The sequence below is a fragment of the Myodes glareolus genome, chromosome 8 (assembly GCF_982192425.1).
Source record: "Myodes glareolus chromosome 8, mMyoGla1.1, whole genome shotgun sequence".
Classification (NCBI taxonomy): Eukaryota; Metazoa; Chordata; class Mammalia; order Rodentia; family Cricetidae; genus Myodes; species Myodes glareolus.
The window spans coordinates 39,366,695-39,384,760 of record NC_142033.1 but is presented as its reverse complement, the minus strand read 5'-3'; the positions used below and the strand labels follow the sequence as shown (position 1 = coordinate 39,384,760).

At 41.4% G+C, this 18,066-nt stretch overlaps 1 long non-coding RNA gene across 1 annotated transcript; it reads left to right on the top strand.

Annotated features, from left to right (window-relative positions):
- Positions 1-2,258: 2,258 nt before the first annotated feature.
- On the top strand, positions 2,259-8,308 carry LOC148121155 (uncharacterized). Its single transcript, XR_015738497.1, has 3 exons — positions 2,259-2,384; positions 5,212-5,326; positions 6,888-8,308. It is a non-coding gene; the product is annotated as an uncharacterized LOC148121155 (long non-coding RNA).
- Positions 8,309-18,066: the final 9,758 nt, after the last annotated feature.

Here is an 18,066-nt window from a genome sequence, read left to right as displayed (position 1 = left end):
AGGGGTGATGTGAAAATAAAAGAAAGAGGAGACTGACCTCACAGGAGGAGCCTTGATTTCCTTGATTACAACAATTAGGAACAGCAGTCTCTCTGAGAAAAAGGAGACTGGTGCCCCAGCCACAGTGGGTTCAGAGTTTTATAGGACAGAAGTGGGATTTGGGGGTGGGGGTGGAAAATTCCATCTGGAAATCTGTTTCCTCTGATTTCAGGGTAGTAAATGCTAGCAGATGTTCTTATCCATATGTTAGCATCTTTGACAGGAATGTCTCAACTCAATGGTTGTTCTTTGCTGTAAGTCATTAAGCCTTCATTTCAAATCTTATGTGTTCCTAGAAACCACATCCGTGTGTTCATTCCTGATAGCTCCCTCCAGCTTTACGAATACAACTTAGCCATCACCTTGGCACCACAAGAGTAGGTATCACCCTTCTGGCACTATCTTCCTTTCTGTCCTTTCTACTTTCAATCTTTCTGATTCTTCTTCTGGTTCTCAATATTTGGGGGAGGAGAATAACATTCCCTAGGCTAGGCAATACTTAATGGCCCCTCCATGTCTAACTCTGCTGCCTCCCTTTGGCTCCTAAAAAAAAACCGTCACTGGCTTTTCCTTAAGACTATTAGTTTTTGCCTAGTCAATGGAACAGCAAACTCATCCCTCTTCTTGCCGCTCTGGACATTAGCTCAGGACTGAGAACTGAAGGAGCTGAACTGAGGGCTACTTTGTGCCAATTAACCTCTCTGCCTCCTCAGCTTTCAGAAATCCTTAAAGAAATCTCATAGCAGCTTGACATCCTTCAGGACCAGCTTGATCTTCTGTCTGCCATGGTACTCCAAAACTGAAGAGGACTAGATCTCCTGACCCCTGCTAGTCATGGGCTTCTTGCCCTCCGCCGGGAACAACAGTGCTTCTATATCAATAAATCCAAACTGGTTTGAGATAAGGCTCAAAGAGTCAGTATCAGGGCTAAGAAAAAATTAACAAGCCTCAGAAAAATCTCTGGAGGGTCACTGGTGTGAATGCCAAGCTGAAAGGCCAAAGACCTTGGAGCCTGATGTCCACAGGGGATGGCAGCAGTGGTCGACACCCTGACTGTAGTAGAATGGAGTTTACAAGTGCTAGTTGGCTTTCTCATCTATTTATTCTTCTAGGCCCCTGACTTGCTGATGGTGCTATACACAGTCAAGAAAGGTCTTTGCCTCTCAGGTGCCCTTTCTTTCACATGTCAATCTTCTCCTGCAATGTGCTTACTGACTCACCCAGAGCACTGTTCTTGCTAAGCGAGACAGCCCTCTCTCTGGTCAAGTGCATAACTGACATTTACCCTAACAAATTTATCCCAGTGTGAATGTACTTTTTTTCTAGATAGCTGAAAGTTCTGCCTTAAGCCTCAAATTTTCTTTTTGGCTTTGAGGAGTGATATAGCATAGTACTTAAGCGGAGATTCTGAGATAGAGTTCTGCCTTTAAATATCATCACTTTTCTCCTTTAAATACTAACACTTTCCAATTTCTGTGATTGGGTGCATAATTTAATTTAACCTCTCTTATTGTAGTTTCCGCACTTGTAGAGATGATAGTAGACTTTAGCCTACAGGATTATTGTAAGACTGAGTAAATGGCTTCACACACACACACACACACACACACACACACACACACACACACACACTTAAATTTAAATTCAATTTAGAGTAATTTAAAATCTACAAGTATCTTAGAAGAGGTATTATTATTGCTATTATTAATTCAACCACTCACATACAAATATTGCTAATAGTGGTACAAGCCTTTGAAGAACATAGTGAACATTGAACCCTCAGTTATTCAACTCAACATTAAGGCTTGACAGTAAAATGTCTATCATTGGCTCAGTTATTGCTTAGTTCTCTGGTACCTTTAGTCCACCAGTGTTTTAAGGAGGTTGGATCCTTTCCTTTAATGTTGCATCTTTTTATTCGAATATAGGAAAAAATATTAACTAGGCTGAATGAGTTTGAAATCCCCATCATATGCCATCTTTCTTTCCTTTGTAACGCTGAGGGCTCTATCCACATAAAAATCTACTCTATATCACAGCAGAGAACAGCCTAACAGACGTGTTGACTTGTCTTCTAGCCACCTCAATTCGTCAATCTAATGCCAATGGCTTGTTTTTTGGTAATGCACCTTCTTATTTATGCCAATTTCAAGGCTATTAACTTTATCAGTAGAGTGCTAAATTTATGTATGAGGCATGAAAGTCACAGGACTGAGTCTAGCAAGCGGTCTTGTCACAGTGAATTCTTTCTCCTGTGGTTACAGAGTTGATTTTTGATAACAGTGCTGTTCCTCCTTAGTTCAACAACATGCAGGACAGGGAAAGCATACTTCTGGCCTCAACAGGTGAGAGAAGCTGTTTACTCTATCACTTTATAGATGGCTGGGAGGTGCACTTCTGTAGAAGACATAAAGTAGGCATGATCTTAAATCACTCAAGTCTTCATACTTTGTAATCTGCCTGCTTTGTAATCCTTACTATCTAGTTTCTATTATAAATTTACATGTTCTTCCTATATTGAACAATACCTTAGCAAAGGCACCTTCTCTATGACTCAATGGCAGTCATATTCCAAGTCTGATATTTGTTTATTTTTAGACTGTATTACAAAATAAGGAAATATTTGTTTAAATTCCTGCAAGTTGGATTTTCTTTTATTTCTAATTAAGTCCATTTCTTATCACATCTCTTCATATAAACAGAATTCCAGAAGGTAAGAATATTCTGCCAGCTCTAGCCATTTGTAAGGATAACTAAAAATTCTGCTCGTCTCAGGATCAGAAGAACTTGGCTCAGGAGAACACAAAGAATGTCCTTGGAATTTTATGATAAGAACAGAACAATTTCGATTGTATTTACAGTAGATAAAACTAAGTAAATGATAGCATAAGTAAATCAAGTAGGCGTGTCTGAGTGTGACATAACACCCCACAGATGCTGTAACCTAGTACAGTCCAAACAAGAGGGAGAAAGGTATAGTTAGTCAGGACATTTTGTAAACAATCGTTAGCAACGAAGATTCTGAAGAGTCTGTAGAGAAGGCTGGCTTTCACTTGGTTATTGATCACCTCAAGAATCAGTCGAGTTGTCAGAAATCCCACTAGCTGCTTACTCCATGGTTGTGTGGTACTTTCTGCAGGTTCAACTGTTGTATTCTTTCCTATCAGTCAGGATGAAAGGAAAAGGATCAAATATTTCTGCTTTGGATATTTTTCTGAGAGAAAGAAAGCATCACTCTGAATGCTTCAGCCTGCTTGTATGTCTTATCAGACAGGACTGAATCACGTGATCACTCAAAATCAATCATTTGTTGAGAGGGAGAAAAATAATTATGACTTGTTTTAGCCAGCCAGAAAGTCACTTGCTTGGGACCAGATGGTCCCCCCCCCCCACTGTGGAATGGCAGCTTTGAGGATAGCTAACAAAGCAAAGGTTCGATGGAGAGTAGAGAGGAAAAGTGGGAAGGGATGATGGCTTAAGGGGTGTCAATGGATAACGTCTACCTGCCAGCCAAATAATAGCGGCCTTTTCTGCCTGATTCACATTCAGGGATTTTTGGACCATTTAAGACAGCGGTTCTCAACCTCCCTAGTGCTGTGACCTTTAATACAGTTCCTCATGTTGTGGTGACCCCCAACCAGAAAATCATTTTTGTTGTTACTTCATGACTGTAATTTTGCTACTATTATGAATCATAATGTAATTTTTTTTTGGAAAATAGAGAGTTATGAAAAGGGTTGTGGAGAAACACTGACTTAAGATACAGTTATTCTCAGACAGATCTCGGATGTTCTGGTAACCTGGCATATGGAATCAAAAAATATATTTGTTTGGGCAAGTTAAATTGAGAAAAAAAATAATGTTCTCATATAGCCTCATGGAGAGTTTCAGTGTTAAAATTGCAGCCTGAGACCCAAAGCGACAGTTAGAAAAGTATTGTGTTTTAAAAATAGAAATGAAAATAACCCATAGAGAGGATTTACTTTCACTTTATTTGTTAACTCACTCTCAGGTTTTAGAGAGTAATTGCTAGAGACTTCCAGAGAGGATTGAGGAGAAAATGGGATGTTGTGGCTTCCTAGCCAATCTAAGAGCTGGTGGGGAAGTTAGGATTCCAGAGGAACTAAGACAAACGGCAAGTGTAGTTGACTTTTCTTTTTACTTTTTAGGTGCCTGCTGCCAGCTCCCAAATAAATACATGAAGACTTATTCTTACTTAAGTAACTTGCCTTGTTTCTAGCCAGGTTTTCTACCTTAAATTAAATTAACCTGTTTCTCTTCTTCTACATTTTGCCTCTGGACTTTTTATCTTCCTCTATTCTAACTGCCTTTCTTCCCATCTTACTCTGGCTGGTTGTGTGGCTGGGTGGCTGGCCTCTGGCATCCTCCTACTTCTCCTTTCTGTATGTATTCTCTCTGCCTAGCAGCCCCACCTATTTCACTCTCCTGCCTAGCTGTTGGCCGCCCAGCTTGTTATTAGACCAATCAGGTATTTTTTTTAGGCAGGCACAGTAGCACGGCTTTACCGAGTTGCAACAATTGCAACGTAAAAGAATACAAAACATTTTTGCATCATTAAACAAATATTTCACAGCATAAATGAATGCAACACATTTGGAGCTAGTATTTCACAACAAACAAGTTTTGAGGAATTGCCTTCTTGGCAACATTAGTCCCTGTAAACTCTTGGTCAGAGACAAAGGGAAAGGTTAGTGAGGCAGAAGAGAGACCTGAAAAGAAAATCACAATGGAAGTGGACACTTTTATTATGTAGCATTGTAAACCAACATGTAAATGGTACCAGCCAATGGTGGACACATCTGACTGTCCGTGCTTTAGCTACTTACAATATAAAAGTGAAGACAGGCAGGGGAGCTAAATGCCAATGGATCTTTAAGAAGTACTGAAAACATTCTGTTCAAAGTCAGACAGTCAGGGGAAGGGACTGGAGAAAAGAGTACCATGGAATCCGAGATGAACATCAATGGAAGAGGACTGTGGTCATTGCTGGACTCATGTATTTTTTTTTTCTTTAAAGACTGAAACAATTGTGACTAGCGGAGGAGGAAGTGTCATCTTCCAAGCTGCCACATAAATGTATTATTTACATGTATGACTTAGTGTGAGCACATGCGTGTACACAAGCTCACTTGCCAGTATGTCCATCTGCAGACAACGTGTGGGACTCCTGTTCTTTCCTTCACTGTGTGAGCTCTGGGAGTGAACTCAGATTGTCCAGCTGACAAGCAAATGCCCGTACCAGCTGAACTATCTCACTGGCACCTAGGTAATTTTTTGTTTTCAAAATTCCTTGAAAATGGGCCTGGCACGATGGCACATGTCTTTAATCCCAGCAGGTGAGAGACAGAGGGAGAACTCTATGAATTCGAGACCAGACTAGTCTACATAACACATTCTAGAAAGACAAGGCTACATAGTGAGACTTTGTTTCAAAAATATTCATGAAAATGGAAATGCATAAATAGTTAAAAAATAAAATCTTGACTTTATCATTGATAACATTTATATCATTTTTAGAGCTAAGGTTTTGAGGACTTATACACAGAAATATGTAAAGTAGCATGCTCATATCATAGCATTTCTGTCTGGAGCGTGATGGGTCTGACTGGAATCTAAACCTAGATCAGGGGATTTGGGTGGGAGCTAAGGCAGCAGCACTGCCGATCCCACTTGTGGCTGAAGCTTTCATCATTTGCCTTGCATAACGAAGCCCCCAACATAGGCTGAGCAATAGCCCCTAAGTTCCAAATCGCTGGAGTCTGGAAATCCAGCTTCTCTTGCAAACCCAGTTCTTGGAGATAAAATCAGGTAAGGCCAACATTGTGCTAGATTCGTGAGGACCCTAAATGTGCTGTGAATGTCATGTGGCTAGTATATGTCTACGAAGAGAGAAGTTTGGATAGAAAATATCTGAGCATCACACTTGAAACAACACACTTGTAAACAATCAAGAAGTGTAGCTTAAAGACAAACGAAAAAAATGCATCGACCTACATGAGAGAGAAAACAGCATGTATCAAGATTTGTGGAGTGCAGCTAACACAGGAATGAACAAATGTACACCACTAGAGAGCAGGGAAAGTCTCAACTGATAATCTAAATTATTCCCTGTCTAAAAGCCTAGGGGAGAAAAGGAGTAAGGAGAAGAACGGGAATAATAATAAATGAAGAGATTTGTAAAACTATAAATGGAAAGGTAATGAAGAAAAATCAATGAAACAGAAAGCTCTGACTTTTAAATGATCAATAAGAGCTGTAGCCCTCTAGGAAAGCCATCTGAGATGACCCAAGCCCAGCAGGAATGAAACCGAAGATGCCCCTGGAGACCATTCAGAAATGACAGGAAGGAAGTATTCCAAATGACTCTGTATGCATACACCTGACAGCTTAGAGTAAATGCGTCAGTTCCTTTAGAGCCACAAACTAACCACAGCTCACTCCATAGGAAATAAATAATTTCAAATCCTCATGACGACTAAATAAATCAAAATTGATAACTTAAAAACTTCTCAAGAAGAAATCTCCAGGCCCAGAGAATTTGGTTAGAGAATTCTCCTAACCTTTCATAACACCAAGTCTACACTAGAAGCAGGGAATGGTTCCCATTCATTTTATGATGGGGAGGGTGTTGCTATTCTCATACAAAAGAAGGCAAAGACGGCAGAAAAAAATAGAACATGGTCTACATTCATCATCGATACAAATGTAAGAAAAAAAAAGAGAAAGAAACCCTAAAGTAAGCAAGATAGTGAATAGGATTCTTTTTTTAATGTGTGTGGGTTTGTTTGTTTGTTTGTTTGTTTGTTTTTTGCCATGGGTCATGCCAGAGGAGCAGCAAGGATCAGTTGAAGCTCCAAGTGTCAGTCCAGCAGAAGGGACTCCTCTGATGAGCCAATCTCGTTTTGGCAAGGCCACGGGACTACAGACCATGGGATGTCTTTTGCTTCTGCTGTGCCTTTACATGTTTGCTGCAGGTCTCTTTCTCTGGTATCTAGTATGGTGTGAGTGGACGTGGAGCAATCTCCACTGCCTGTGATATAGTGTGTTTATCTCTCGGAAATATCCCATTCTACTGGGCATTTTTACATGTGGATTGTCAAGAAGGGGACCCCTCCCTAAGCTAATTTGATAATAATAATAGCTTATACAGAGTTTTGATGAATGAAAATAAATACAAGGATATGCTTCATAGTCAGGGTCCGTGAGTCTCACCAAAGGAGCTGCATGGCTTGTAGCTCAAGTTAATGACTAACAACGGAGTCCCAATAGCTCAGCTAGTTTAAATTCTTTTAATTGGGAGATGTGTTCACAGGTCTGAGTGCACCACAGCTGTAAGAAAGCTTTGAAAATAACAAAGTTAGACTAAGATGTTTTGTTAAATTGCTTTGAGGAGGAAAACCCAGGCAGACAATCTAAAGGTTTAGAAAGGGACATAGTTGAATACGGGAATACGGAACTCTTTAAGGTTAGGGAACCAGAACAAAGCAGCCCAATTACTATCGGCAGATGTACTCTCCTGGCTCGGTTTGGTTGATGATCTAACGTGATGATAATTCCTTATGCCCACTTATGTCCTCATTCTCCTGAATAAAAATTTATTAATGAATGGATATGTACCCTAAAGATTTAAAGTAAAGCTGACTGATTCTTTTCCATATATAAAAGTTTAGGTTTGTGATTTCCTTAAGAATCCTGATAAGATTACATTTCAAGGTAAATAGTAAGTAGTAAAGTAATTGGCTTTTTCTTTGTAACTGCAAAACGCAGCCTGGCGGTAAAAGACCTGACAAAAACCATCTTGCTGGCCACATGGTTGGTCTATAACAAGTTGTTTGGGTATGAATGTATGTGGGTTCTTGGGATAATTTGTCTTTCATCTGTAATACATAAAATGTTTAATCATGTGAGGGAGATGAAAACCATGTTTTTACCCAAAATCATTCACTTGAAAAACGAAATGCAACTGTTTTGACTCTTGTCCTGCCTGGAAGATTCTGTTGGGGGATAAAAGCTGTAAAACAATGAGAGATTGAAGAGAGAGGAAAAATAATAAGAATAAAGAAGGAAACCGTCAAGAAAGTTCGTGAGTGCCTTTTTCCCTAACCCTCTGCTTATTTAGAAATGTTTAGCCTCCCGACTCCGTGGATTCCTATCAAGGCCCATGCTGCTGGAGGCTGGTCCCCCAGACAATAGTACTTTTTATGTATTATTTTCCGTGTTTTTCACAGCATGCATCTCGATCCCATTCATTTTCTATCCCTTAGAATCTGTCCTCTGCCCTTGCAAATTTCTCCCCAAAATAAAATAAAATTTAAGAGAAAAAAGAAAAGAAAGAATAAAAAGAAAGGAAGGAAGAAAAGAAGGGAAGGAGGAAGGAAGGAAGGAAGGAAGAAAGAAAGGAAAGGAGGGAGGGAGGAAGGGAGGAAGGAAGGAAGGAAGGAAAGGAGGGAGGGAGGGAGGAAGGAAGAAAGAAAAAGAAACAAACAGAAAAATTGTCTCATGGAAGTTGTAATGTGATATAGTCAAACAGTAAACCCTTTTATCCATATATCTTTATATGCAAGTGTTCATTGGAAAAAGTCATCGGTCTGGCTTGAGGCCTCTGGTTTCTGCTACATTATTAATGCTGGGTCCTCACTGGTACTCCTCTTTGATTTTCTGTTGTTGCCCTGTGTGGTGGAAATCCTACAGCTTTGGGTCTTCCGAACTGTCTCCTTTATATGCTCTAGAAGATCACAGATGAGGTGGATGCTGGGGTGGGTCAACTCCTAAGCCTGGTTCTGGGCCTGGGTGGTTACAGGGTTGGTCAGCCCTCCAGCTCTGTCCTGTCTTCACCACCTGGGTGTGCTCACCAGCATTGCACAACTAGTCCAACCCTTGCTGCGCTGAGCAAAGGTTAGGGCCAGTTCTCTTGTTTCCACATCCTCAGGGTCGGCTCTCTCATGCCTACACCTTCAGGGCCAGCTCTCCTGTGTTTCCCAGGTGTGGTGTAGGAGACACTCTTCCTCGGCTACAGCTGGTGGATGTGTAGCGGGGAGCAGGGGCAGTTCTGCTCCTATGACCTCAGGGCCAGTTCTCCCACCTGCCTCAGGAGTTGAAGTGGTGGTGTTGGGGGGGGGGGAAGGGTAGGCACAGCTCTCCCCTGCCCATGTCACCATATGGCAGATGAAGGCTGGGGCCAGCTTTCCCATGCTAACATTCTTGGGACAGGCTCACCTGTGACCCTGTCATCAGGGCCAGCTCCACTGTGCAATCCAGACAAGGCGCAGGGCCTGTTTTCCCTAGTAGTGTAGCTGGTAAAAGGGAGGGTCAGCTTCTTCACTAGCTGGAGGCATTAAGGACAAGGGGGAGGGCATCTTTCCCTTGTCCTCACCATCACACCACAGACAAGGGAGGTGATACCAGCTATACCTCTCATACCCTCGGGCTGGCTCACCCTCACCCCTGTCTACAGGGTCAACTCTACTGTGCTGCTCAGGTGATGCACAGGACCCATTCTCCAGAGTGCTGCAGCTGGGGAGGGTTTGGGTCAGGTCCCCCACCTGCTACAGATATTGAGTGGCAAAAGGAGGAGGGTAAGTAGAATTCTTAAGCATATGAATTGCATTCTATGAGCAAGTAAGGTTTATTCCAGCTTGTAATAGTAATCAGAAGTCCAATAAATAACGATGATGATGATTGTGTGTGTGTGTGTGTGTGTGTGAAGATTTGTGTATAAAATAATCCCAAAGTAAAACATACAGCTATGGAAATGTTTGCCTTTATTTATTTTCTTCCTTTAAACATGGAATGTGTTCAATAGTATATAGACTTCTTCATGCTTTCCAGTTATTATATATGAGCTTCATGAACTCGGAAAAATAATCTACAGTGTTGATTCTATTTTCTCTTATTGACCATACAATTTCATTTTAAGCAAATGTAACAATTTGGGGTATGATTTTCCATGAAAAGAAATATAATTCCATGTTTAAAAGAATAATACTCCAACTCAGTGTACTGCTTTGTTTATAATATAGCTACTTTAGATTTTAATAATCAGAGCTGGGTGGTGGTGGCACATGCCTTTAATTCCAGCACTCGGGAGGCAGAGGCAGGCGGATCTCTGTGAGTTCAAAGCCAGCCTGGTCTATAAGAGCTAGTTCCAGACCAAGCTCCAAAGCTACAGAGTAACCCTGTCTTGAAAAACCAAAAAAAAATTTAAAAAAAGATTTTAATAATCAACTCTTTACAAATTAAATCTCTTAGAAATGTAATTTAGGTTGAGTCACTGACTACTGAATACCAAGTGATCAACCGCTGGACATTTCAAAGGGCCCTTTAGTCATTTGTGACTCTTCCTTTGAAACGAGTGAAAACGAAAGGATATGAAGTATATTTTATCCAATGCAAAATTAATGAGATCTAGGAAATTATTTTGCTATCTTCAGAGAGTTTTATTGAGATCAAAAGCAGAATCTTGTTTGTCATTGAACAAGTATTATCTCTTCTTCTTCTTCTTCTTCTTCTTCTTCGTCGTCGTCGTCGTCGTCGTCGTCGTCGTCGTCGTCGTCGTCGTCGTCGTCTTCTTCTTCTTCTTCTTCTTCTTCTTCTTCTTCTTCTTCTTCTTCTTCTTCTTCTTCTTCTTCTTCTTCTTCTTCTTCTTCCTCTTCTTCTTCCAGAGCCTTGCAAAGCAGTTAGCCCTGTCTGGTTTGAAACTTTTTATCTATGCATACCAGGCTGGCCTTAAACTTATAGTGGTCCTTATTTGTCTGCTTCTCAAAGGATTGGAGAGGAAATTCCATTTTGGTTTTTTAACTGTAGTTATTATTCTAGAAGTCTCCACATACTTCATAGCAAAGCTATCTAGACCACCTCAATGATTTGGACCAGAGAAGAATATCTAATGTATAGCTGACTATGACTAATTTCCAGTGGGAGAAAGTACAAACAAAAATGGAATAACAAGAACACCACAAATCATGGTGGAAGCAACAACAAAACACAATAAAAAATTAAACCTCTAAAGTCTAATTGATGAAAAATAAGTTATCTGTAATTGCTTAGAAATGGGTGAAATTCTGTTACCTCAGACTGTGCAATCACTTATCACTGTGGTAAATATGTTTCTCTCTATGAACTAATATTGGCATTCACAGTCTTAGACCCACTGACCTTTACTTTTATAGCACTCTAGTGTTGAGTTCATGTGTAACATGAGATATGGTTTTGTTTCCCTTCACAAAAAGCATGTGCTTATTAATTCACCCTTGACCAATAAATAAATTATTAAGTTAATCTTATTTGAAATGAGAATATGAAATATCTCAGCAGCTATTATTTATGGGCTTCATGTGAAGGCTTTATATATTTCTTTGCTGTCTTGGAGAGAGGTGAAGAGACAAATCACCCTAAACTTTAGAGCAATATTTGAACTTTGAGTCATTTAGTCATGATTTCTGTATGAAATAATGTTCTAAATAATAATGTGTATGGCATAAGCACGTGTGCCTTGGTGAGTGTGTGGATATCAAAGGATAACTTGAGGGACTCTGTTCTTTCTTATCACTGCGTGGGTCCTGGGGACTGAACTCAGGTCATCAGTCTTTGCAGCAAGCACTTACCCTTTGGGCACCTTGCTTGCCTGAGACCATGATTTCTATTCATATTTATGCCTTCAGATCTATCTCTATTCCTTGATTTTGTGTTTCTAGTTAAAAATAAATATTTTTCATGTATCATTGAATTTTTAAACTCATGTGCACATCTGTTCTTTTGCTTTTACAATGACTTTTTAATATAAAATGATATAAGAATCCTGTAAAGTGATTGAAATGGCAAATAATTCAGGCACATGAGAAAATATTTATCAGAAACAAACTGGAGAAAGGCAAAGTATTTGATGACAGCAAGTCTTAGTGATGATATGGAGAACAGAGAACCCTACAGAACTTATTAGCTGGAGTCAAAGTTGGTTTGAGCACTTTGAACAGTAAGGGACTAGTGTGTGAACCCAAAGAAGCACAACAGCAAGCCACCATTGGCCTTCTCTTCCCAAGAAAAGCCAAGGTCTTTGCATACAGAGAATTTAAGACAAATAATATATCTACCAGTCAATAACCACTAACCATGGTTTATTCCATAACTGCAAAAGATTTACTATGAAATTTACTATATTCATATTTACATAAGTAAGCATGTTTTAAAAAATAAACACAATGCTGAGCTGATGTTGCATGGGCACATCAACATTGATGGAAAGAACATTTTCAGAAGACAATCACAGGTTTGGGTTATATAAATACCTGGAACACTTCATGCTTTAGAAAGATTTTGAATAACTTTATACCCTAAATAATACTGAATCAGTAAATAGTAAGGTAGTAATAACAAAGAAGAAGAATCTGGGAAGGAAGATAAGGCAAAGTATTTGGAGTAAGTTAGTTGTTAGGGTAGCACAGACAGGCTAGGGGTAGGTTAGTTGATGGGGTAGTGCCGTTGAAGGGTATGGATAGGTTAGTTGATGGGGTAGTGCCGATGAAGGCTATGGATAGGTTAGTTGATGGGGTAGTGCCGATGAAGGGTATGGATAGGTTAGTTGATGGGGTAGTGCCAATGAAGGGTATGGATAGGTTAGTTGATGGGGTAGTGCCGATGAAGGGTATGGATAGGTTAGTTGATGGGGTAGTGCCAATGAAGGGTATGGATAGGTTAGTTGATGGGGTAGTGCCAATGAAGGGTATGGATAGGTTAGTTGATGGGGTAGTGCCGATGAAGGGTATGGATAGGTTAGTTGATGGGGTAGCTAGCACATTCGAAGGTTATAGATAGGTTAGTTGACGGGGTAGCACAGGTGAAGACTAGCTTAAAAGCTTTGTTTGTAGAGGTTCCCCTTGGAACCTCTTGAGTTTCGCTCCCTTGATGATAGGAAACACTTTTCCCCCTTGTGATACAGGGAGAACCTCTTCCAACGAATTTCATTTCGCTTTTATCACACGGAACTGTCAGAGTGCTCTTCTTGCACCTGCTGCTCATCCAGGAACCTCTAACTCAAAGCCATTCGCTCACACAGCAGTGTTTTACTCCTCCAAGGGGCACCTTTTGCACGGAATCGCCTGGAAGAGCTTGCAGACCGTACTCCTCCCCCTTTTCTTTTTAGTTATGTTTCCTCCGAAGCTTATTGTGAAAAGTCTCAAAGCTACAAAAGAGTAAAGACAGCACGTTCTTTCCTTGCCCCTCCAGCTAACATGTTGTCACGCCACCCTATCATTTTCACTCTCTATGTGCATTTGCTCGTGTCTCAGACACATTTCTGAAACTCACCAAGGTGGCAGGAATGACAAGTGCTTACTTCTAAGGAAGTCAGCATGAATCTATCTACAAAATGAGATCTTTGTCTTAAATAATCACATTGCATTCGTGTGCCCAACACTCTTACCGTTAGTTCATAACACAAACACATATTCCATATGTTGGAAACATCTCACATTATTCAATAAAAAGTCCCCCAATTACTTAAGGAAATTATGATCAACAAAAATCATAGAAAACCTGTTCCTAATGTGTCTTTTAAATCTCCCCTAACAGAGCTTGTTGGCTTTCCTGTCCTTGACACTTGAGGACTGTGGGTTGAATGTCTTATAGGACATCCCATCGCTCAGTATTGTGCTTCCCACTGTGTCGGGCTGGGAACCCTGCACCTATCTATCTGTGTCGCCTGCAGCAGTGAACAGCTTTGTGACAAAGAGAAGGGTGGCTGGATCCCTGTGAAAAAGGGGGGAGCCTTCCCCTTACAGAGAAAGAGTAATTTGTGGGATGACACTTGGGTAGAATTAGCCTGTGCCTCGACATCTCTTCCTTATATGACCTTACCATTCATGTACGTCTCTTATCATTGCTAATTATAATTTAAGGAGTTATGAAGTAGTAATTTTTCTAGCTCAATTACTGCTGTATTTTTTCACTAGTATTATTTTGTGAACAACACACCCAATATTTTCCCTCTTTTCTCTTTATTATTTTGTACCAATGTATGTCTGCACGTGGCATGTGTGTGTATGAATGTATATACACACATATGTATATACACACACATATATAATTATATATACAAATTATATATAATATATATAATAAATAATTATAATATATATAAATTATCTTTTAGGATATTATCATTTTGCTTAATGTCTCAGGCAGGAAAATCTATTGCTTATTTTTTGAGGTAAAAATACACGATGCATTTTGATAAATACATATCAAACAAGACCTATTTGTTTTGCAAATAGCAAAAACACAGTTCTATTTATCTCACAGCCTCTTCTCACAGCCCTGCCCTGCCACTCCCCTGACCACACCAAGTGAGTCAGTCAGTGGACGTAGACTTGCCGGAATTCTGTTTTGCCACCTTGGAAAAATGGTTTATTCTCTTCTTTTCTTTTGGTTTTTTTTGAGACAAGGTTTCTCTGTAGCTTTGGAGACTGTCCTGCAACTCTCTCTGTAGGTCAGGCTGGCCTCAAACTCTCAGAGATCCTCCTGCCTCTGCCTCCCGTGTGCTGGGATTAAAAGGCATGCACCACCACCGTGGCCCAGAAGAAAAAGGATTTTATTCTATTGTTGTTTAACGTCTTCAGTGTGATTGCACACTGAGGCAAGTGTGAGAATAACTAACAGTCATTAGGTTTTCACTGAGTAATTGTTTTCTAGAGCTTGAATGTAAAGACCGCCTGATTTTCTTATCACACTGGTCATTGGTGCTTCTTTTTCTGGTGGCAAGGAAACGTTGAGTTCATTTCAACTTGAATGGTGTTATTAGATTTGTTAAGCCACTATATAGCTTTATAAGTGATTTTCAGACATTGCTATATTGTAAGTCTGTTCTCTTATAACACAAGAGGCTACAGTAATTCTCTAAGGTGTGTTGCACAGCAACAAAAAGTGATTTCATAGCCTTTTTATTGAGTCAGAAGTGCTGTGACTGAGGGACCAGCAGCTGCTGCTCTGAAGGTATGGAGCACTGCTGAGTGGAACACTGATTCCCATTCCAAAGTCCTCTCATTACGTGTTTAACCTTTAGCAGGATTGCTTTCAAATTGCCTGTGGTCTAAATTGCTTTCTAAGTCTTGTGGGAACATAGAACAGTGATAGGTTCAGAGTGTAAGCAGCAGAAAGATCAAAGGTGGCATGGATCTGTTTCCCTATCAATGAACATAAAGTGTGTACTCCTACACTAATAAGGAGACATCATGAGCGTGAGCAACTCAGATTCCTTTAATCAGGTCTGAGTGGCAGCCTTGCCATGGCTTCTAATTCAGGGTCTAAGATGGTGCCCTGTGTACAGGCCTCATATCTGCACTCGGCCACCGTGAATACTTCTTGAAGGTTGTATGTATCATTTAGGCTTACACCCACTAGAAGTAACTTAGCCATATAGACAAATGTAGGCCAAAGTGACTGTAAAGTAAATTTCAATGTAAGGAACTGTATTCCTAGCTAACAATTAGTGTGTTTTATTATCACAGTAACTAGATATGAACATGAAGAACAATTAAGAACCTCTGTCATAAATATGAAAGTTTGCTTTAGGAAATTTGTTCATCAATGTTGACAATATTTACCAAAATTGGCAATTACCAATATAGTGTTTTTTTCTTTTAACAGTTGACAAAATGCTTCTTAAGAACACAATCTAGCTCTCTCTCTCTCTTTCTGCACACTGACCTTCACCAGGCCTGTGCACCCCCCCCCCCAAACTCCTGAGTGTAGAGGGCCGCAACCACACTTTCCACCATAGATGGCGCTGCACCGCCAGGTGAGCTAGAAAGCTCACATGTGTTGGTATTTTCCACTACTCCCAAGGTTTCACCTGGGATTGGGAGCAGTTGACCAATCCAAGAAAGACACTTCCAGAGCGAGGTCTGTTTCCTTTATAAGGGATGGGTTCCATCTTATCTGGGTCTCCGCCATGTAAGCTTATGCTCTCCCTCTCAAGACGCATAAAGCTTTTCTGCAGAAGGATCCTATGTGTACCGCGTGGTTCTTGCTGACGAGACGGTAGCGCGGGACATCTGGTGCTGATACCCAGGAAAAAGAAGAACTTTGCACCACCGGAGACCCCTTGGACACAAGGAGGATTCAGAACTGCAGGCATGCAAGCTTAGAGAGGTACGCTCTAAAGTCCAGAGAGCATATCAGAAACTGAGCAGCAGTGGGAGGTTGTGCGCGCACCCAAATAAGTTAAAAAGGACCCCCCGGTAAAGAATGGGGGAGACAGAAAAGAAGATAAGTTAAAAAGGACCCTCCGGTAAAGAATGGGGGAGACAGAAAAAAAAAAAAAAGTTAAAAAGGACCTCCCGGTGATTTTGGGAGAGTGGAGATGGGGGAGAAGGCTGATTTGCAGGGTCAAAAGCTTTATGTTGTGTTGTTCATGTTGTCTTTTGTGTACTGGATGGGAGAGGGATATTTGAACTTGGAGACTGCTGAGGATGTGGTGTTTTGGGAGGGAGGTTCTGTTTTCGTCTCCACGGAGGGGGAGAGCCTAAGGGTGTACTTGGGATTTACGTGGTTTGAATCACCGAGACCTCCTGAAATGTTGTAGTGTATACCCCTAAGAATGCAACGGCCCAATAACAGCAGGAAGCAGCCAAAGAGACTAAACGACGCCCAAATTCCCTTAAAGATTAAATGAGGTCCTTTCAAGCCTGCTTCTCTGAGTTCAGCTTTGCTCCGTGCACCGGTTTGGGCTCGGAGTGGGTGCAGCTGGGGCTGGAGGGCAGCTGGAGCGGAGCTTTGCTCTGTGGCTATGGTGGGAGGCATATTGCGCAGGCTCAGTTGGTGCCTGGCCTGGAGGATGTCACAGCGGTGCCACAGGCAGCCGGGCCAGAAGGCTTACAATGTACCTAAAACTGTGAGGGTCTCTGAGGGTAAAATGGCTCTGGTTCCATTTGGCTACGCTAAACGATGCTGACTTCAGGCAGGGCTGGTCGTATTTATCATAATAAAAGCGCAATTAAGGTTTAGATGCAGTAAACAGGCAGTACCGTATTACATCTACATAGTGCGACTTAAGTTTTTAAGAACTGCTTAACATTTTAAGAACTCAAGTCCTCCTAAAAGATTGCTGTGTATACGCTTGGCTTGTCTGGTGTTTCGGGTTCCGCAGGGAGATGGATGCGAAGGGCCCTTGGATTTTGGGGTGATTGGGTCGTTGGCTGGATCTGTGAGAGTTTATAGCCGCTTTTGCTGTGGCACAGGTGTTGAGAGTTTGCTAGTAGGGAAGCGGCCCTGGTCGCCGCTTCTCCCATCGACCCCTTGAGCCGCAGCGGCTCTGGCGCGGACCTTGAGATGTTGTTGCCTGTGCTGCCTCGGTCTGAGTGTCGGCTCCCGCCACACTCCACCACCAACACAGCCTCAGAGAACTAGGCTAGCCCTGCGGGGAAGGCAGGGGCGCCTGGGGATGGAGCCACCACTTCCTGGCCTGGGACACAGGGATCCCCGCAGCAGCAAGCAGGCCCAGGGCCGCGCACAGCACTTGGATGGCGGGCGGGCTCTGGAACCCAAGGCCACCGTACTGACAAGGAATACAGGAGCCAATAAATCTTAAACCTAATATCAACAAACAGGGCCTGGGTTTTTCCTAGGTGCCACTGGGACAGCACGGCCTATATCGTAAAAAACAAAGACCTTCAATCAGTTATCGACCACAGTGGCTACAGCCCTGGATCAACAGGCTACCATAGATACATCTATTAGAGGTAGAATAAAGAACAGGTGGATATCTTATGGCAGCTTGCCCAATTGGGCTATGTATGGAAAACTCCAGCCTTTTGTGTGACCAGTGTACCATATGAGAACTTTATAAAAGTGGCTAACTTGTCCCGAGAATTGTCTTTGTATCTTGCAGGAGAATTTTGATGATTTGCTGTCCTCCTTGAGATGGTCCATCATGACAATCAACTCCACGCGAGTGGACATAAGCCTGGCCAAAGGATTCCAGTCCTGGATTGTGTCCTTCATCTCCTACTTCAA